The sequence below is a fragment of the Ranitomeya imitator genome, chromosome 2, assembly GCF_032444005.1.
Source record: "Ranitomeya imitator isolate aRanImi1 chromosome 2, aRanImi1.pri, whole genome shotgun sequence".
NCBI classification, from domain to species: Eukaryota; Metazoa; Chordata; class Amphibia; order Anura; family Dendrobatidae; genus Ranitomeya; species Ranitomeya imitator.
The window spans coordinates 418,747,158-418,769,227 of NC_091283.1; the positions used below are offsets into that span (position 1 = coordinate 418,747,158).

The following is a 22,070-nucleotide window of genomic DNA, read 5'->3' on the forward strand; positions in this document are numbered from 1 at the left end:
TTCCAGGCCCCCACAGATATCGGCTCTCCAGCGTTCCACCGCCGCCACCCGGGGGGTCGCCGGTCTCCCGAGCTTTCAGAGCACCGCCTCAGCCGGTGCAGCTGCAGTTCAGGGGGATAAATGGCCGGATTCAGGTCAGGATAATGGGAGCCTCCAAAAGGTGCGTCTTCTCTCTTGGCTTACATAGCCACGCCCCCTGTAGAAACATCTTTAAAGACACACACGACTGACTTTAATATGGAAGAAAACATGTTGGTATTAGCTATAGGTTGGGATTACTGTCTCTTCTTGTATAAGGAGTTTAATAAGGCACGACCAGTTTTCCTACAGAAGAATGCAATCTGGCTCTCTAGAACCATCATAGGTAGCAACCTACATGTCATTGCCCGACTCTCTACAATCCAGTGCAACATGACTAAGAGCCAATTCACACAACCATTGTTTGGTCTGTGTGCTGTCACGTACATTAAAGAAACCCCTTTAGTAATCAATGGCAAAATCCACAAGCAATTACTCACACGTACTGTGTGTACTTGATGAATCAAACGGCACACAAAAATGTTTCCACCGGACGTGACTGATCCGATTCTTGGAACAATTGTGTGTTGTGAAGCCTCAAGGATGTTAGCTAAACCCCCCCATAAAACACCTATCTGCAGACTTCTGTTTCCAAGTTCTTGCTTTTGATGTGGGTCTAAAGGGTTCTGTTTTCTCTTGTGGAAACTGCTAGCTGGTATACGGAGACTTAAAGGCCTTACTATTTCTCCCAACAACAATAAGGCTATGTGCCCACGTTGCGGATTCGTGTGCGGATTTTTCTGCACCGTTTTTGAAAAATCCGCAGGTAAAACGCACTGTGTTTTACCTGCGGATTACCCGCGGATTTCCTGACATGCTGCGAAAAATACAATGCAGCGTTTCCGCGCGGTATTTTCCGCACCATGGGCACAGCGGATTTGGTTTTCCATAGGTTTACATGGTACTGTAAACCTGATGGAAAACTGCTGTGAATCCACAGCGGCCAATCTGCTGCGGAACCGCAGGCACATCTGCAATGTGTGCACATAGCCAAAGTCTTCGCAAAGAGAAAGAATACTTGCCTAGGCCCACATCAAATGCCTCTCACCCATTCAACCAGTAACTCGCACAGATGTGGAACAAGAACCCCCAAATCAGCTGTCCGTGAATGGGTTTCTCTTCCTCTGGAGGAAACCTTGGCCAATATCTGTAGTCACATGGCAAGACTTGTTAAAGGGTCAGACATAGACTACCTCAGTTACATCCAAGAGATGTCACTAGTAAGATTTCTTGTTGTGGAGGAGAGCCTCTTCACAAGGTACCCCAAAAAATAAACACAAGCTAATATAATATATATATATACATATATATATATATATATATATTATATTGTTAGTGTTAATTAAAAGGAAGGCTATCACCATAAAATGTGTACACAAGCGCTCGATGCATCCTTGTCATGGCCGAACAGTTCAGTGCAACTTCCCACCTACTTGTTTTTCATCTCTATGTCTTCCTCTGGCTCTCGCTACCTAAGTCGGAGCTTTCAATCAAGGGAAAAGGGGCATAGATAAATGCAAAACAATTAGATTAGAACGTGTAGAGTTGCTCAGCCATGCCAAGGGAGCACAGAGCAACTGTGCATAGTTTGAAAACTCATTTTGTGGTGACCATCTCCCTTTAAGGGTGCCCTTTTACTAGACTTCATATTGGTTGATGCCGCGCAGATTTTAAAGAAGGGTCACCTTTAACCATCACATGACAAAGCAGCTCAAGCAATAATCTATATATAATGTTCAGTAAGGCTCACGGCGACCTTAAGCTACACCATATCCTATAAAACTCTGCTAGATCGCTTCCACTGCCAAAATCACATCTCGTCAGACCACTGCATGTTCGGTTTCGGCACAGTCTATAAGAAAAACAAACCACATCTTCCAAAATGCAATTCAGCATAGTATTACATGATCTCAGGTAGACATTGAATTGTTTGGCACTGGAAGTGCATTGTTGCTAGTGACATACAGCAGAATTTAGAATGCAGCTCTGCAGTAATTCAGCTAAAGGTGTACTTTGTATTTAGACTGTTTCTCATGCCACACACAATGCAATTACAACTCTGTTATGGGACTCAAACAGCTCAATACGCTTAGCTGTGTCCACCCGCAGCTCTGAATTTGGCTGCGGCTTGCATGTGCGTCCAAAACGCCATTCAACCTCCACAGAAAGGGGGTGTAGGAAATAAGTATTAGGCCACTTGGGACCTGAACTCTAGTGATTAAAGGGAGTCTTTGTGATCGCACAGGGTCATATGGGGTCCTATTCACTTTTCCCGATTCCAGCCCCCTTTCTCCGATGCGTGCACGGTTACTATGGTGTGCATATAGGACAGGGCTGTGCGTATTCAGAAGGTTCAGTGTCCACGCCACTATCAAGTTCCAGGACTCGGTTATCAGTGTCTCATGACAAATACTGTATGTCTCAAGGCAAACACAGTCCTGTTAACCAATGGGCTCTTCAGCATATTCACAAAGTGGAACAGAAGAAATGAGTTTGTGAGATTGATTCTAAGTGCACACTCAGCTGTGCCGTTCCAAAGAACCTGCCCATGTACCCCGCTCTGCAATTCCAAAGTGTCTGACCGAATACTCAGCTGTGCTATTCCAAAGTGCTTGTAGATACATTCAGCTTTTCCAAGATACTAATCTGCATACTTATCTCTGCTGTTCCACAGTAAGAGTCTGCATATGGTACTTCACGCTGATATCTTGTATACTTGGGTCTGCTGTTCCAGTTTGGATACTCAGCCCTTATGTTCCAAGGTGCCATTATCAGCTATGCAGGGCCACATCCCATCTTGCCCGCTCACTCTGCTCTGTTGTTCCAAAGTGCCTGTCCACATACTCGGCTCCAAGTTACCATTATCAGCTCTGCAGTTCCACATCTAAGGTGCCACCCAGCATACTAAGCTCTGCCATCCCATGGCGAAAGTGTCATCCAGCACACTAAGCTCTGAAATACCATGACTTTGGAGAGGTCCAGCCTTTCCAACTCTGCTATTACAATTTGCTTTACGGGCCAGTTTGGCTTTTCTACGCTGCAGCAGTACTCCCAGGTCCATGTTGTACATCCAGACGTGCGGCTTAGAGAATCCACCTCTCTACCTAGCACAGGTAAAGCTCATTAAAATGGCAGAGACTATCTGGAAAAAAACAAGTGATTTTCTTTTGCCAAGAACAACACATTTAAATACACCCTAAGGCTTTGCTTATGATTTAATACATATACGTATATACTAAGTGAACACGTGGCCTAAGAAAATTGTACATAGCCTGCAAAATGGCTGCAACCAGTTAACTGACATGAAACAGGTCCTTCTATTCCTCTAAGAATTTAGCTGCACGTTTTTCTCTCTGCACCTACATTGTTGGCCAAAAGACAACAAAAGCATTCCAAACAGCTTCAAACATGGCGACATCCATGCTTTTATCTGGCGGCTCAGTACTGTTGCTAAGCAAAAGTTCAAGGACAAATCTACAATACACGATTCAATCTAAACAGGAGCCCCCCTCCCCCTCTGCTTTACTTCCATTTGCTCAATAAATATACAGCAACGCTGATCAATAGCAGGGCTCAATAATGGGTACTGCACACTCATGACAACCAAGCAAAACGGAATATTACAAGTGCTTTGAAGAGCAGACCTGGAAGACTTCAAGGACATGTCCTACTAAAGACATTTTCTGGTCAGTGTCAGGTGTATTCACTTTTTTTTTTCCAATGACAGCATTCTCCTTCCCCGTGTCTTAAAAGCCATGTTACGATATGCACAACACATTCACATTAGAGAAAAGTGGAAGATAAGGAAAAGGTTAAGGGGTGTTCTCAGAATTTAAAAAGTTATAGGAGATAACCTTCCTATCTCTGACTGCCAAGGCCCCCATCTTTCCCGAGAACCAGACCTCTGAAATGCCTCAACTGAACGGAGATCCATCATGCGCAGTCCATTCATTCTACAGGGAGAACTGCATCTCAGCCGATCTTTGGCGCATCTATTAGAATGAATGAAATCAGATATATGGGGCAGCGTCTGACAAAACCGGGACATGCTATTCAAGGCTAAGGACAAATATATGACTCATCAAGAGGTCAAAGATTACATCCAGAGGAGAGGTAGCTGACACAATCGGTGCAAGACATAATAGGCAAGCAATGCACTCCAACGGCCAAGAACCACCCAACTGGAACAAAGGTTTTTCCAAAGTCACATCCAAGAGCAAAATTTAAAATTTTCAGCAATATCATAAGATCTAATACATAAAGGGACGCGACAGGGCCCCGCCAGCAATCTGTGACCAATCAATCTTGACAGTGGTTTTGGAGTCTGTCAAAATGCCAAATTCTGCTACTCACCTGCAGTCACCTCCATGGATCTGATGCAGATGGAAAGGAAGCAATGACATTATTTATCCTGTTGCGGGACTTTTGAAGTCTCTGTCTGGAGACTTGAACATCGCATCATCAGATATTTCTCTTATGACGTCCTATTCAAGTCACCTGACTGCTGCAGTCAATCACAGGCCACAGCGGTCACAAGACAGGGAAACAGTGAAGTCATCACTTCCAGGAGCAGTCTCCACTGGATCCATGGAGTGACAGCAACTGAGCATATCAGTCACATGTCTAGATTGTATCCATTTGTGAACACGAGCAATAACATTATTTCTGGCCATTACATGACTTGTACCTGACATTCACCAGTTTTTCCAACTACGAGCTTTCATTTTTGGATGTCTTCAAGTTAGTGAGTAGAGGGTAGCTGTTATGAGGTCTCATATACTCAAACGCAGACATGACGGATTACGGCTATTCTACAACCTATCTGACACATATTCGACAGAAATAGCAATGCTGAGCAGTGTAGATGTGACTCCACCACTGGAAAAACTTACTAAAAAACAGAAGCATTTTTCTGTGTGTTCCCGCCTCTCTCACTATGCTCCTCCCTGCTCCATAGACTTCAATAGGCAGCTGTAATCTCATCCCACACAGTTTTTTGGCAGCCTTTTTGTCTTGGCCGAGACAGATTTTAGCAGTTTTACAAAGTGAGTGAGGAGTTTAGGAGAAGAAGTGGCTCATAAGTAGAGAAAGAAGCATATTAATCTGATAAAGATACATGACGAGGTTCATTATATTGGCTTGTACGATTGAGTTATGCAAGGTTTGTTAAATGACAGTGACCATTCGAGAAGCTGAACAGATAAAGAACAGACTTCTCATTGTTTTCCGCTCGAGTAATATGCAAATTACTAGACTACAAAATCTATCTGTAAATGAATAGACGACATATAAAAGACGCTCTTTATTGCTGGTTTGAACAGTTTTATGGGATGATGTTTAATGTTACTGCTTCTCTTCATAAAATCGGTGTGCTCTTTGGTTTTCGGTGGAGTATAGCCGCTCTGGGGCAATATCTCTATATTCAAGATCCAAGTTAAATAAAATAGGGGGTTCCCTCTAAAAAGCAGAACATTTTAAAGCATTTTATTTGTGTATTTATTTTTCTTCAATCACTTGTACAACTAAAATAAAAAACGTAACAAACTTCTCTTCTGCCAAATAACATCTTCATGGGCTTGTATGTGACTGTCAAGATGAGAAGTCTGGGTTTAATTGTATGAAGGGTTGTAAAGGAGAAATCGTACGAGATTCAATCAAAACCTATTTCCTCTCCGGTCAAAAGGAAAAGGTGAAACGATCTGACTCACTGACAACATTAGGAAATAATCTCCAATCTTGGGCAAGCTGAACCTGTAGTTCTCATTATCAACAGAGACCCATGATGGAGGTGGGAGGGTGGAAATGAAGATGACGGAGGAAGATGGAAGTAAATAGATCAGAAGGATCTGGAGGATGATTCACAGAAGAAGGTGGGCGCACAGAACTTTTATCACATGTTAGTCGCACTCTTTAATTATCCAGATACTTACTGTATAGAATATGACATTCTCTATTGAGCAGCACAATAGAAATGATGCTCAGCTGCAATACCAGACACATCCTGTAGCTTCGAGTGGCGTTGTTTCTTCAGGACCCATTTCAGACTTTTCCAGTGGTAAGTGGAAAGTAGATTCATGCTACATCTGGTATGTAAGTTTAGCATACATGCCACAAACCATTTCCTATGCCTACACTGACCTGGACACCTGCAGACCCAAACCAGAATTAACTGCAGCCTGGCATTTTAGACCCTAAAACATTCCAGTAATTCAGAGAAAATATACACTGAAGATCGGCCTGGAGACCAGTCAGAGAGAAGACTACTCAGGCTTCACACATGGCGGGCTCTTCCCAGGACTGCAGCATGTGAATGACAGGTCTCTCCTTTGCATGTACACAGAGACAGACCTGTCAATCACCTAAAGTAGCCAGGGGTTGAGCTGGACTAGTCTGCTCCTCAGCTATGGTTCCCGGCTGGATCTAGAAGGTATATTTTCTCTGAAATGTTGAAGAATTTTAGAAAATAATATACCTGGGTGCAACAGTTCATGCTGCCCGCAGTTTGGGCAGCATCAACCGCCTGACAAGCTCTCTTTAAGACACCCTTACACTTTAAAGTAGGCCAAACCCATCGATTTAGGTGAAACCTGTGCTTGAAGACCTCTTGGCTTTCTCTTGACGGATGAGGTTAGTGGAAAAACGAATTGGGTGGTTGGAATTTCAACGCTGTCTTTCTATTTTCAGGGGACATGAGCCACTATTAGAGAAGTCTGGTAGCAGTTTTCCTCTCACTTACCAGTGAAAACACAATAAAACACGGGGCGTTGGGAGGGATAGCCGTCTAGGCATTAGCTAGCTTATTTGAAGGTCCAGCCTTAGATGTTGCTGGAGTATCGTTAGGACAGGTCATCAATGTCAGATCGGTGGGGCTCCGACACCCCCATCGATAACTAAAGGTGCATTTGTCTGTGCACACAACTTTGTCATGTATACAGTGCTTCTACCAAAATGGTCTACCTGGTTTTGAGTTTCAAGGGGCCTGGATCTCTTTTGGGCCATTTATAGGATCTTTTCTACGCTGTTCATGTCTAAAGCTTTATTCCGCATTCTGACTGGTTTCCTGTTAATACACCAGTGTGGGAACTCCGAGGACAAATCTGCAGTTAGGTTGGGTCCAAACATGGCAAAATTTTGCAGAAAATTACATGCACAACAATTGCACATAGAGGTAAATATTTGCAGGCAAATATGGGAATACTCTGACATGCCTAATCTGCATCATGACCATTAGTTTGTTGACTTGTAGTGGATTTTCAACCTTTGTGAAAAAGCCATGTCAATGGTCGAGAATGTCATCATTGAACCACAAACTGGCAAAAAGCCAACGCATTTCTTTCCCACCATTTTAAAAACACCTTTAACTCATCTGGCTGCTTATTTATCTTCTTCACTCCTTGAAAAATAGGGAAGAGAGTATCAAGTTTGACTACGGTATATAAAAAGTAGGGGGACCCATAGTTTGTGTCAGGTATTGAAGGAAATAGGGCAGAGCAGCAATACCACACACAACCTGTGGAGGCGTGACACAGAAGAAAGAAAGCTGTTATGAGAGACAGGGGGTGGAGGGAATCTTGCTTTCTATGATTCATATTTTAGCAGCATTTTCTGCTAACTCAAAACACACAATTTATAGCTCCTTTGCAAAATTGTCTTAGGGGCCTCAAAATGAAAAAAAATGAAAGTATCAAACATCAGATATACATAATAGATCAAAGTGCAGACAGAAGATTACAGCTCTGTGACGCTATAGGGCCGACAGAACCCTTAAAGTTCCTGTCATGAGGATACGCATCTATTAAGGGGATTGACCAGGGATAAAAAAAAAATTGCCAAATGCACTAGAAACATATTGTAACATACATCAAAGTAAACCTAAATTAGTATCTATTTTTTGTATCCTGAGTAGCTGCTGCTAAGCAGAGTCTTAAATGGATCAGCACCGTTTGCTTCAGAGTAGCAGAGACAACACTGCAAACAGTGCCCCGGACTGGTGAGATTATCTGCACATGCTCAGTAGGTAAATCAGCACTTCCAAACTCAACGATTAAGTGCTGTACATTCAGACTCGAAAATGGACATAAAGGATCATGATGGAAATCTAAAAGAACAAACGGTATCAACTGAACTAAAAATAGTTTCCAAAAACCCATTTAAATTAGGAAATAATTTTGTAGATTGCACCCAAAAACTACTGGATACAGTTGAATCCAGTAGCATCCAATTACAAGACCATGGTATATTCACAAAGTTAATTTTTCTATTTATTTGCACTGGAATCCATGCCAGAAATCTGAAGCTGATCTTCAGGAGCATTGAACAGGACTAATCGGCGTCTAGCTACCCGTACTTTATTCCAGATCTGTACATGGATTCTTGGCAGGTTTTTCTGAACATGTGTGTGGCACCCCAGGAGTCCGGTTGCCACAGTGGCCTTGCCTCCCTCACAGGGAGTAATTTCATGCCTGGAAGCAAGTAGGGGTCCCCTTACCAGGTGTCAGTACAAGAGAAGTAGAGCAGAACCTGGGGAGTGGAGCTATAATTAAACTAGCCCCAGAGCTGAGCGCTAGGAACTGGATACCGGAGTCCGTGGTTGCGTGGGTACTGAAGTCCCGACAGCTAAATCTGGAGGGCAGGGGACTGCAGGTCTCCTGGCCCGATCTAATACCCGGCGGCACAGCAGCATTCCAGAGCCTGGAGCCGACACAAAGGAGCGGCGCCTGTGATGGGCTCGATCTGCCTGCCATGCGGGCAACCGTTAGTTTTTAAAAACAGACAGACAGCTGCAGGAGGACGAGTGGTGAGGCAGCAAGGAAAAAAGGGAGGACAGCGCAGAAGGAAGGGCTCTGTACCTACACGGCCAAGTGTATCCAAGATTGTTTCCAGGCTGCCCGGCTCTCCATCACGATCTGTTACAAGTGCCCTGGTCTGTACTATTAACCATCAAGTAAAGGAAAACTACAGTCCTTGTGTCCTCCAGTGATCTCTTGCGTCCCGAGTCCTGCACCACAAGGTACACGAAGCCTGACATAAACGGGACCAGTAGCCCTGGGACCCCACTCCACCTGTGGGGAGCAGAAGCATCCCAGCTGTGTCACCATCGGCCCCCAGCGGTCTCCTTTAGCAGCATCGGCCCCCAGCGGTCTCCTTTAGCAGCATCGGCCCTCAGCGGTCTCCTTTAGCAGCATCAGCCATCAGTTGCCGAACACCACAGGTAGCGTCACGCTAAATCCCATATACATATTCCCCATTTTTACGGCACAGCCAGGGCCACGTACTCGGGTCACGGCCCCGTGATTTCCCCAAATGACTGTCCGACCCAGTTCCAAGTACCGGCACTGGTGGGCATGTCATGTCATGTGCACCCACCACACTTTATAGGATATGCTGATGAATTTTTTTTGGCTTTCTTTGCAAGTGTCCTAACTAATGTAGCCTCTACACTTACAAATGCCACGTGTTGAAGACTCACACGTCAGCTGCTGTCACTAATGTCATGGTGTTGACCCTCATCTTGAGCAGGACCCGACCGTAAATCTTCTAATTAAAACCTTACTGCTCGTCACCATGGAGGTGTTCATGCGCTAACGTTTAATTAGCAGAAGTGGCAGCTTAGCAGGAAGGTAACCATCAAGATGACAAGGTCAAAAAGAACAAGTAATGACCTGCACCAAAGGCGACCTTAATCACCAACATATGTGATAGCTGCATATTTCCAAGATGGTCTGCCAACAAGTCTTCGGCTCTACCATTCATTAAAAAGGGTTGTGGGAGATTTAAAGAATTTGTTTAAGAACAGGAATGGGCGCTTGTTAGGTGTGGGATATATTAGGAGGAAAAAAAACAAACAGTCTGTTCTTGAAATTGATGTTTTGGAAGAAGTAAATGTGCAAGAATAAGGATCTGAACGAATTTTGCCAGGGCAAAATTAGGGTTATCAGACAACTGGGCTTGAGTATCTCCAAAATAGGTCTTGTTGGATGTTGCCGATACGCGGCGGGTCTGGTGGCGCGCCCACGATACGCGGCGGGTCTGGTGGCGCGCCCACGATGTGCAGCCATGATAGATTGGTGTGAAACTGCAGATCTTGGTTGATAATTGCCTGAGGAACATGAGACAGATGGAGATGACAAGAATACAGGATTCCTCACCTTGATAGATCAAATTTGTGACTGAGGCACAAGGGTGACCAACACAGTTGGTTTTAATTTTATGGCAGAGCGGTCTATAATACACGGTGCGCAGAATTATTAGGCAAGTTGTATTTTGATCACATTATACGTTTTATACATGTTGTCCTACTCCAAGCTGTTCAGGCTTGAGAGCTAACTACCAATTAAGTAAATCAGGTGATGTGCATCCCTGTAATGAGGAGGGGTGTTGCCTAATGACATCAAAACCCTATACAAGGTGTGCTTAATTATTAGGCAACTTCATTTCCTTTGGCAAAATGGGTCAGAAGAGAAATTTCACGGTCTCTAAAAAGTCCAAAATTGTGAGATGTCTTGCAGATGGATGCAGCAGTCTTGAAAATTGCCAAACTTTTGAAGCGTAATCACTGAACAATCAAGCATTTCATGGCAAATAGCCAACAGGGTCGCAAGAAGCGTGTTGGGCAAAAAAGGCGCAAAATAACTGCCCATGAATTGAGGAAAATCAAGCGTGAAGCTGCCAAGATGCCATTTGACACCAGTTTTGCCATATTTCAGAGCTGCAACGTTACTGGAGTAACAAAAGGCACAAGGTGTGCGATACTCGGGAACATGGCCAAGGTAAGGAAGGCTGAAAAAAGACCACCTTTGAAAAAGTAACATAAGATAAAACGTCAAGACTGGGCCAAGAAATATCTTAAGACTGACTTTTAAAAGGTTTTATGGACTTATGAAATGAGAGCGACTCTTGATGGGCCAGAGGCTGGATCAGTAAAGGGCAGAGAGCTCCACTCCACGCTAGCAAGGTGGAGGTGGGGTACTGTTATGGGCTGGTATCATCAAAGATGAACTTGTGGGACCTTTTTGGGTTGAGAATGGAGTGAAGCTCAACTCCCAAACCTACTGCCAGTTTCTGGAAGACAACTTCTTCAAGCAGTGGTACAGGAAGAAGTCAGTATCGTTCAAGAAAAACATGATTTTCATGCAGGACAATAATCCATCACATGCCTCCAACTACTCCACAGTGTGGCTGGCAAGTAAAGGTCTCAAAGAAGAAAAAATAATGACATGGCCCCCTTGTTCACCTGATCTGAACCCCATAGAGAACCTGTGGTCCCTCATAAAATGTGAGATCTACAGGAAGGGAAAACAGTCCACCTCTCGGAACAGTGTCTTTTATATTTATGAGTCTTTTGGGTTGATTGAGAACATAGTTGTTGATCAATAATAAAAATAATCCTCTAAAATACAACTCGCCTAATAATTCTGCACACGGTGTATAACCTCTATATATTAATGAGTGCTTGCCTATATTTTCACAGTGACCGTAGTGGAGCAGATCACTTTTAAGCTAGTTATCTCAGAATATTTTCTATGTAACTTTAGACTGCTGTGCAATCCCATTACACCAAAAATGAAAACTTGCATAAAAAGGTTAGTAATAAATATTATTTCCCAGAAAAATGCATTAAATTTATTTAGCTGCTCTTGTACTGAGTAATACAGTAAAGCGCTCTACACATACGTCTCGGTTGGCATCGCTTCTGGAGGAGATGATAGTCTTCCAAAGGATGTTTTCCGGCATTGAATGTGATTTTAAATCTAATTTATAACCTGCATGCACTGTGTAATTCACGCAGCGTGTCAACTTCCCCACAGCAAAGCACCATTAAACGCAATGCACATAGCAGTAAATCAAAAGTACAATTTACTTTCTATAAAATCGTACCGTGAAAGTGGCTGCTGCATCTCGAGCGTGTATAAAGGCAGGGCGACTATGAGTTCAAGTCCTTAAAGGGTAACTAACTTTGCTTTCACATAACTTTTCAGAAAGAGCGGTCCCGTGTGTGAAAATTAGTAATAACTCAAGGCACACGTATGACTCTTATTCTGCATTTTCACCAGGTCTCTCCTCTGAAGAACCTAACTCTTCATTTGCACTTGACTGAGCTGGTGGGCGGAAACTAGCTTCTAAAGTGTCCACCATACACAGGACACAGAGATTCCTGCTCTTTATTCTTTCGCTATTGTAAAAAAGTAGCAGCAAGGAAGACTTTATACAGTAGTACTGAGCAGTATAGATGTGAATCCAGCTGTGAAGTAAAATACTTGTTAGAAAGCTCAGCTTGATCTTCCTTTGTCTACCTCTGCTTATTTTTTCACTGTGGTCCTCACTTTTTTATGCCAGACAAGTTTTCAATGACAATTTATTTCACCGTATAATGTAAGGGGGGGGGGAGGGATCTGAAAAAGGTGAAATTAAGAAAAAAAACGCAATACTGCCATTATTTCTTGGCTTGTTTTTGTTTTTAAAACGTTCATGATGTGGTCCAAATGACTTGCATCATAATTTAAGCAACATGATTTTTTTTTTTCTCTCTCTCTATATATATACACATACACTGTGTGCAGAATTATAGCCACCTTTCTTTATGATGACACTCAGCAGCCTTCCATCCATAGATTCTGTCAGTTGCTTGATCTATTTACGATCAACATTGCGTGCAGCAGCCACCACAGCCTCCCAGACACTGGTCCGAGAGGTGGACTGTTTTCCCTCCCTGTAGATCTCACATTTTATGAGGGACAACAGGTTCTCTATGGGGTTCAGATCAGGTGAACCAGGGGGCCATGTCATTATTTTTTCTTCTTTGAGACCTTTACTGGCCAGCCATGCTGTGGAGTAGTTGGAGGCATGTGATGGAGCATTGTCCTGCATGAAAATCATGTTTTTCTTGAACGATACCGACTTCTTCCTGTACCACTGCTTGAAGAAGTCTCCAGAAACTGGCAGTAGGTCTGGGAGTTGAGCTTCACTCCATCCTCAACCCGAAAAGGTCCCACAAGTTCATCTTTGATGATACCAGCCCATACCAATATCCCACCTCCACCTTGCTGGCGTGGAGTGGAGCTCTCTGCCCTTTACTGATCCAGCCTCTGGCCCATCAAGAGTCACTCTCATTTCATCAGTCCATAAAACCTTTGAAATGTCTGTCTTAAGATATTTCTTGGCCCAGTCTTGACGTTTTATCTTATGTTTCTTGTTCAAAGTTGGTCTTTTTTGAGCCTTCCTTACCTTGGCCATGTCCCTGAGTATCGCACACCTTGTGCTTTTTGTTATTCCAGTAACGTTGCAGTCCTGAAATATGGCAAAACTGGTGTCAAATGGCATCTTGGCAGCTTCACGCTTGATTTTCCTCAATTCATGCGCAGTTATTTTGCACCTTTTTTGCCCAACACGCTTCTTGCGACCCTGTTGGCTATTTGCCATGAAACGCTTGATTGTTCAGTGATAACGCTTCAAAAGTTTGGCAATTTCAACACTGCTGCATCCCTCTGCAAGACATCTCACAATTTTGGACTTTTCAGAGCCCGTCAAATCTCTCTTCTGACCCATTTTGCCAAAGGAAAGGGAGTTGCCTAATAATTAAGCACACCTTATATAGGGTTGTGATGTCATAAGACAACACCCCTCCTCATTACAGGGATGCACATCACCTGATTTATTTAATTGGTAGTTGGCTCTCAAGCCTGAACAGCTTGGAGTAGGACAACATGTACAAAAAGTATCATGTGATCAAAATACAACTTGCCTAATAATTCTGCACACAGCATATAATGATTTGTATAGGGGAAAGCCAAGTGAATAGTGATTTGTATGAGGGAGAGTGGGGTAGATATTGTTTTGTATGGGGGAAAGCTAGGTAGATACTGTTTTGTATGGGGGAAAGCTGGGTGGATATTGTTTTGTATGGAGGAAAGCTGAGTGGATACTGTTTTGTATGGGGGAAAGCTGGGTGGATGCGGTTTTTTATGGGGGAAAGCTGGGTGGATATTGTTTTGTATGGAGGAAAGCTGAGTGGATACTGATTTGTATGGGGGAAACTGCCTTACATTGTATTTGTTCTGCTCTCCACATTTCATACAAACAGTAACAAATGAAACATGCACAGGTAGCAGAACTGACCAGATCTTTAGTCTGAAGTGCGCAGCTTGTAATTTCCTCATGTTCATTTACACTGAGAGAAATTAGTGCTTTCGCTTATAAAAGGCCATAAGACTCGGCACCCAGAAGCAGCAGTGAGCATTCCTTTCATTCACTCCTCAGGTTGACCCTACGTCACGACCCTGCGACGTAACAGAACTCCAGCAGCTCCCAGGAGAACGGTAGAGACTAGGTCCTGCTCTGAGCACTTGTGGCCCCGGCCCCCCGAGGGTTCCTCTGCCACTGGCTGCTAACCGGAGCCTGGAGGACTAATGTGGAGGGAGACAAGGATGGGAGCTGGCTGCTGAACTCTCGGCCCTCACAGCCATGGCCAAACAGAGCTTCCTCTTCATTCGGGTAGTGGAAGGGAAGAACTTACCAGTCACGGACATGTAAGTAGCTGCGGTGCCCACAGAGGCACGTAGCAGCTGTCGGCTGGGGAACATGGGCAGCAAAGGAGCGGGCTGTGTCCGGGGTCAGGCTGCAAAGTTCAGTAACGATTGTTGGTGAGTGGGCGGGCTGACCACCTTTGGACTTTAAAAAAAAAAAAAAAAGACAACCCTTGCTCAGGTGCCGCCCCCTGCATCCTGGCGCCCCTAGGCGTGTGCCCTCAAGTGCCTAGTGGCAAATACGGCCCTGACTGTGGCACATTTCCAAAAGTGTGTGAAAGTCTTGTGTCAACAGAACATCAATAATACAAAATGTCATCCCAACCTTGTGTCCCCACATCAAAATCATATCCAGGTGTAGGAGATCCCCCAGACCTTCAAAACCCATAAATGTGTCCTTCTGGGCCTTGCATGGAGACCTTCTGTGCCCTGGCTTCTGTCACAATACACCTCTCCCTCAACCTCATATTTCCTAGCAGCCCACTACCTCAAAGAGTTCTTATACCCACATTCCCCAAATCTACGTCACTACAAAGCTTCCTGGCTTCTCGAGTCAAATGATAACTGTAAGGCCGGGGTCACACTAGCGTATTGCATCCGATGCGATATGCTAATGACCCTCGGCTCCTGCTCTGTTGTCAGCAGGGGCCGAGTTTCATGCGTCTCTGCTCCGAGCCTCCCGCACAGGGAGGATCGGAGCACAGCTGTGGAGGAGGCGGAGAAATGAATTTCTCCATCTCCTCCCTTGCCGGGGTCAGCGTTTAGCATACAGCACTAGGATGATATCCGAGTGATGTGCGTTGTCTCATTCGCACCCACAGGCTTATATGGGGTGAGTGAGACATTTTTCGGCCAAATGTCGGTGACAATCGCAGCATGCTGCAATTTCACTCGCACACTGAAAACGGCCGAGGAAAAAAAATGGGGATGTGAGCTGCCCCACAGCAGAATACTGGTCTGAGTGCTATGCGGTTTTCTATCGCACAGCACTCATCCGTATTACAGACTAGTGTGACTCCAGCCTTAGACTGAGGAGGGTTTAACAGTTGAGACTCCACTAATTTCCGGAACGGAGGTCCAGTGACCCCCTCCCTCAAACCAGCAATACTGCGACCAAGAGTTGATGAATGGAGCGCTGGCTGAAAATGCAGCCTGCTGCTCAAATCAAAGTCTATGGTACAGACAAAAATAACCAAGCACAGGGAGAAGAGATCCCCTGCATGAATAAAGGTACCGTCACACTGGACGATATCGCTAGCGATCCGTGACGTTGCAGCGTCCTCGCTAGCGATATCGTCCAGTGTGACACGCAGCAGCGATCAGGCCCCTGCTGTGATGTCGCTGGTCGGGGAAGAAAGGCCAGAACTTTATTTCGTCGCTGGCTCTCCCGCTGACATCGCTGAATCGGCGTGTGTGACACCGATTCAGCGATGTCTTCGCTGGTAACCAGGGTAAACATCGGGTTACTAAGCGCAGGGCCGCACTTAGTAACCCGATGTTTACCCTGGTTACCATCGTTAAAGTAAAATAAACAACCACTACATACTTACCTACCGCTGTCTGTCCCCGGCGCTGAGCTTCTCTGCACTCCTCCTGCACTGGCTGTGAGCGCCGGGCAGCCGGAAAGCACAGCGGTGACGTCACCGCTCTGCTTTCCGGCCGCTGTGCTCACAGCCAGTGCAGGAGGAGTGCAGAGAAGCCCAGCGCCGGGGACAGACAGCGGTAGGTAAGTATGTAGTGGTTGTTTATTTTACTTTAACGATGGTAACCAGGGTAAACATCGGGTTACTAAGTGCGGCCCCACCTGAAGAACCACTCCTTTATTGAGTGTGTCTTGATAATTGCCAATAATTTCCATCTGTTGTCTATTCCATTTGTACAACAGCATGTGAAATTGATTGTCAAACAGTGTTGCATCCTAAGTGGACAGTTTGATTTCACAGAAGTTTGATTTACTTGGAGTTATATTCTGTTTAAGGGTATGTGCACACGTATTTTGGAGCTCTGTGGATTTTTCCGAAGCGGATTTGAGAAATCCGCAGGTAAAAGGCACTGCGTTTTACTTGCGGATTTACCGCGGTTTTTATGCAGATTTTGTGCGGATTCCACCTGCGGTTTACACCTGCGGATTCCTATTGCGAGCAGGTGTAAACCCCAGCGGAATCCGCACAAAGAATTGATATGCTGCGGAATGTAACCCGCAGCGTTTCTGCACATTTTTTTCTGCAGCATGGGAACTGCGGATTGCGGTTTCCATAGGTTTACATTGTACTGTAAACGCATGGAAAGCTGCTACGGACCCGCAGCTGCAGATCCGCAGCAAAATCCGCAACATGTGCACATAGCCTTAGTGTTCCCTTTATTTTTTTGAGCAGTGTATATAGCCTGGATACCTGCTGATAATTACAGATTCTAATCTCTCAGGATCAATATTTTATACAGCATGGAAAGATTCCAAACAATAAAATCACAACTACTGATGGGCGAACCCCTGGATGTTCGGGTCTAGAGGGTTCAGGTGAATAGTTAAAAAAAAAAAAAAAAAAAAGAAGTTTGCTTTGGTTATGAGAACAGTACCCAAACACGGGCCCCACTGACTTGAATGGGGGGCCTGAACATCCAGTGTTTGCGACGTTGTCATCTGCATGACAGAGCAGCAAACACTGTCTCTGATCAGCGGTAAGATCATTACCGCCGTTCGGAGAGCTACAGCTCCCACGCTGTCAGAAGACAGAGTGAGCCCGCAGCTGTGACTGGAGGTAAAAAGTTTACCTCCAATCACAGGTGTTGGCTGATTGGACTACTACTCCAAAGATACTAGGCCCGCTGCCGCTAATAACCGCGGGTGCATGCGGTGGCTGATGCGAGTATTCATCAGCCTGTGCTCTAAATAGAATAAGTAAAAAAAACAGCGCGCGTTCCCCTGTATTTTTGATAACCAGCCAGGCAAAACTGACAGCTGCAAGAGGCAACCCTCAGCTGTTAGCAAGGCCGTTTTTTTTTTTTCTTAAATTATTTCAATGATTTTAATAAAAAACTGCTTGGGTTCCCCCCCCCCCCCCACACACACACACACTTTTCACAACCAGCCAAGCTGAAGCAGACAGCTGGGGGCTGGTATTCTCAGGCTGGTAAGGGGCCATGGATATTGCCCCAGCCAGCGCAGCTTAAAAATAGCAGCCCGCAGCCACCCCCGAAAAGGCGCATCTATTAGATAAACCAATTCTGGCGCTTTGCACTGTGGCGGTGCCATTACCAGGAGAAAATGAACTTATTTGCTCCCGGGAGCCACTGGCTTTCAGTCATGGGTGCATGCACAAAGTGGCTACAATTATGAATCACTATACTGTGATCGGCAGCTGTCTCCAGCACTTTGACTGACAACTTGCTGGCTGTCAAAGTGCGGGCCGTGCTTACAGCCACCGATCAATTGACTGTAGCCATTCTGAAGACTGAAAACTGGTAGCTCCCGGGAGGAAATAAAAGTTGATTTTCTTCCATTAGCCGCATTTTCATTAACGGTACCTTCACACATAACGATATCGTTAACGATATCGTTGCAACGTCGCGCTTTTTGTGACGTAGCAACGATCCCGCTAACGATCTCGTTATGTGTGACAGCGACCAACGATCAGGCCCCTGCTGGGAGATCGTTGGTCGTGGGGAATGATCAGGACCTTTTTTTTGGTCGCTGATCACCCGCTGTCATCGCTGGATCGGCGTGTGTGATGCGTTCACTTGTAACCAGGGTAAATATCGGGTTACTAAGTGCAGGGCCGCGCTTACTAACCCGATATTTACCCTGGTTACCATTGTAAAAGTTAAAAAAAACAGTACATACTCACATTCTGATGTCTGTCACGTCCCCCGGCGTCAGCTTCCCTGCACTGACTGTCAGCGCCGGCCGGAAAGCAGAGCACAGCGGTGACGTCACCGCTGTGCTCTGGCTCTGTTTTACGGCCGGCGCTGACAGTCAGTGCGGGAACCTGACGGCGGGGGACGTGACAGACATCGGAATGTGAGTATGTACTGGTTTTTTTTTTTTACTTTTACAATGGTAACCAGGGTAAATATCGGGTTACTAAGCGTGGCCCTGCACTTAGTAACCCGATGTTTACCCTGGTTACCCGGGGACTTCGGCATCGTTGAAGACAATTTCAACGATGCCGAAGTCTTTCCCCGGATCGTTGGTCGCTGGAGAGAGCTGTCTGTGTGTCAGCTCCCCAGCGACCACACAACGACTTACCAACGATCACGGCCAGGTCGTATCGCTGGTCGTGATCGTTGGTAAGTCGTTTAGTGTAACGGTAAGGGTATGTGTCCACTTTCAGGATGGCAGGAGGTATCGTCGGAGCGGCTTTGCCGCTCTGTGGTAAGCCCCGCCCCCTTCTGGGACGCGATGATGCTGGATGTGTTCATAGCACACATCCGGCATCATCGCACCCATCGCATAGGGCCCTGTGCTATATCTTGCGGCGACGCAGTGTCGCCGCAAGATATACGGACATGCTGCGATCTGAAAAGACGCGCAGCATGTCCGGAGTCGCAGGGCCGCCGCGTGCGTGTTACCACGCATAGTGGAGACGGGATTTCATTCAATCCCCTCCACTATGCTGTAACATCTGGACACTGCGTGTCTGACGCTGCGGCCCTATGCAGCGTCAGACACGCAGCGTTTCCTGCACGTGGAAACATACCCTAAGGCAGACAGGCAGCATTGAAACGCTATTTACCTACAGATTGACCCCACAACAGCAGGTAAATAACATACCAAAGGCAGTCACATAATGCTTAAATACCTTGCGGCAAATAACATTTCCAAGGTGACAGGTTCCCTTAAAAGAATGTGTGGAAGACAAAAAACGCCAACTCAAGCAATTAGATTTTTTTTTCCAGCTGTTCTATGTACAGTTTAAATTCTTGTATATTATTTGGGTAAATCCGACTTTTGAACTCAATTACCGTATACCAAATGTGTTTAATTTTTTTTTTTTAAAGGGATTTAAACTTAAAAAAAAAATTAATTCTTATTTAACTTTTTTTCACCTCTTAATCTAATAATAATGTTTATTTTTATATATATATATATATATATATATATATATATATATATATATATATATATATATATATCGCTAACATATTCTGCAGCGCTTTACAGTTTGCCTACATTATCGTCGCTGTCCCTGATGGGGCTCACAATCTAAATTCCCTATCAGTATGTCTTTGGAATGTGGGAGGAAACCGGAGAACCTATAGGAAACCCACACAAACACGAGGAGAACATACAAACTCCTTGCAGATGTTGTGCTTGGTGGGATTTGAACCCAGGACTCCAGCGCTGCAAGGCCGTAATGCTAATCACTGAGCCACTGTGCCGCCTCTTGGAAATTTGAATTTGCAATCATTTAGTCACTTATTCCATATTATACAATACCACAGCACTGCAGTATATAGTGTTATTGCGATACTCCTATGAAGTCCAGTCGTTTGCTGAGATTGACACTTAAAGGAGGCCTTGTAGAACGTAAAATCACTGCACTCGTACGATGAAGAGATTCAATTCATGTGGATGCTTTTATTAAGTAAATGTTCAGGTGAGGCGATAAGTACAAAACGTTTCGGCCAGCCCGTGGCCTTGATCACTAAATCGCTGAAACAAATATTTTTTATTTGTTTCAGCGATTTAGTGATCAAGGCCACGGGCTGGCCGAAACGTTTTGTACTTATCGCCTCACCTGAACATTTACTTAATAAAAGCATCCACATGAATTGAATCTCTTCATCGTACGAGTGCAGTGATTTTACGTTCTATGATTGAGAGGACCACGGGTTCCGTTCATTTGCACCGTCACCTTCAGAACTGTCGAGTGCTAGCCTTCTGTAATTCTCTAAAGGAGGCCTTGATCAGGCCCCAACTGCCATGGTAATTCATTGGCTCCAGACGATGACCTTGTGGTGGCCGTTAAGAGCAAGCAAACAAACACTTGTAGTCATGCCAGTTAATTGCTGCTGTCAGTCATTGACTGCGACATTAAATGGTTAATGAGCTAGCTACAGCTGTTAATAGTCAGATGCAGGCTATGTAAAACATTTGGCATCTGCCAGGAATGAAGCAGACTCAGTTACTGAGCTCACTCCATGAAGTCCTCAAGACCTTATGGGAAAATGTACATCAGGGGTCATTAAAGGGTTAAAAAGTCCAAGAATGGAAGTATTTTTAATTTGTTTACTACTCGCTGCATAGACTACTGTGGTGGTCAGTAAACTATCAGTGATGGCTGGTCTCTTAGTCAAGAAGCGTCACACTTACAGGCTCTTTTCTATAGAGCTTGTGAGCGCTGCTCTGATGTTGCAGAGACAAAGCTCCTTTATACAGCAGCAGTGGATAGAGCATTGTTCGAGCCAGACGCTGGTCCTTGCTGTCAATTTAGCAGGAAGCTGGAAGGATGTGCTTCCATTACATTGATGATTAGGGATAGCACAGTGAATGCTCGATCAGCACTTAATTCACACAGGAGACTTTGGGCCATTCATTCTGTTCATCGACAGCGTGGCAACCACAGTGGATGGGTAAAAACCAATAAAGCTTTGTCCTAACTGGAATAACCCATAACAAGCTACTGGCAGAATCAGCAAAGTAACCTCGTGGAGAAAGGGGAAGGGTAGGCAATCCCCTTTGGTGGAGAAATGGAAATAAACTGGTGACGTACACTGGGCCTGGTACCAGACAAACCCAACATGACACTCATGGCCTACAAACCTATTATGACAGTGAATGAGCCTTCTTGTGAGGTTACATCATCACTAACAACAAGAACACCAACATAGCCCCCATGTATCCTGCCATAAAACCTCGACAAAACCCATATTAACCCCTTGTCTTTTAGAGAAATCTAATGCTCGCTGGCTTATAGTCTCTCTATAAGGCCGGGATCACACATACGCGAGATACGGCCGAGTATCGCAGGTGAAAACCGAGCTCTGGTGCCGACACTCCAGAGCGGAGCGTACAGCCGCACAGCAATACATGGAGCTGCATGCTCCGCTCCGGAGTGCCGGCGCCAGAGCTGGGTTTTCACCTGCGAGACTTGGCCATATCTCGCGTATGTGTGATCCCGGCCTAATTATCAGATCCAGCAATCAAATGAACTATATCTTAGCCATTCTGTAGTCTCAATGTATTGTCCACTGTGTACTTACAAAGGTCAACTGGATAAGTGACAAATCAGAGATCGATCAGTGAGGGTCCGATGGCTGGAGACCCCATTGATTGAAAAATGACTCATGAAATACAACTTTTACCAAATGATGCATATTTATTTTTTGCTCAGTCCACCCCCTTCAGGAGTAAGGGTACATGTCCACGGACCAGATTACATCCGGTTTAGCCGCAGATTGAACGGTGCGTATAACCGCAGTGTTCAACCTGAGGCGTCCAGATGTTACAGCATAGTGGAGAGGATTTTA

The 22,070-nt window shown here is 45.0% G+C and overlaps 1 protein-coding gene across 2 annotated transcripts in view; it reads right to left on the bottom strand.

Moving 5' to 3' along the window:
- The window catches only part of RPTOR (regulatory associated protein of MTOR complex 1), a 318,041-nt gene that overhangs the window by 289,368 nt on the left and 6,603 nt on the right, over nt 1-22,070 (bottom strand). The window lies entirely within an intron of this gene.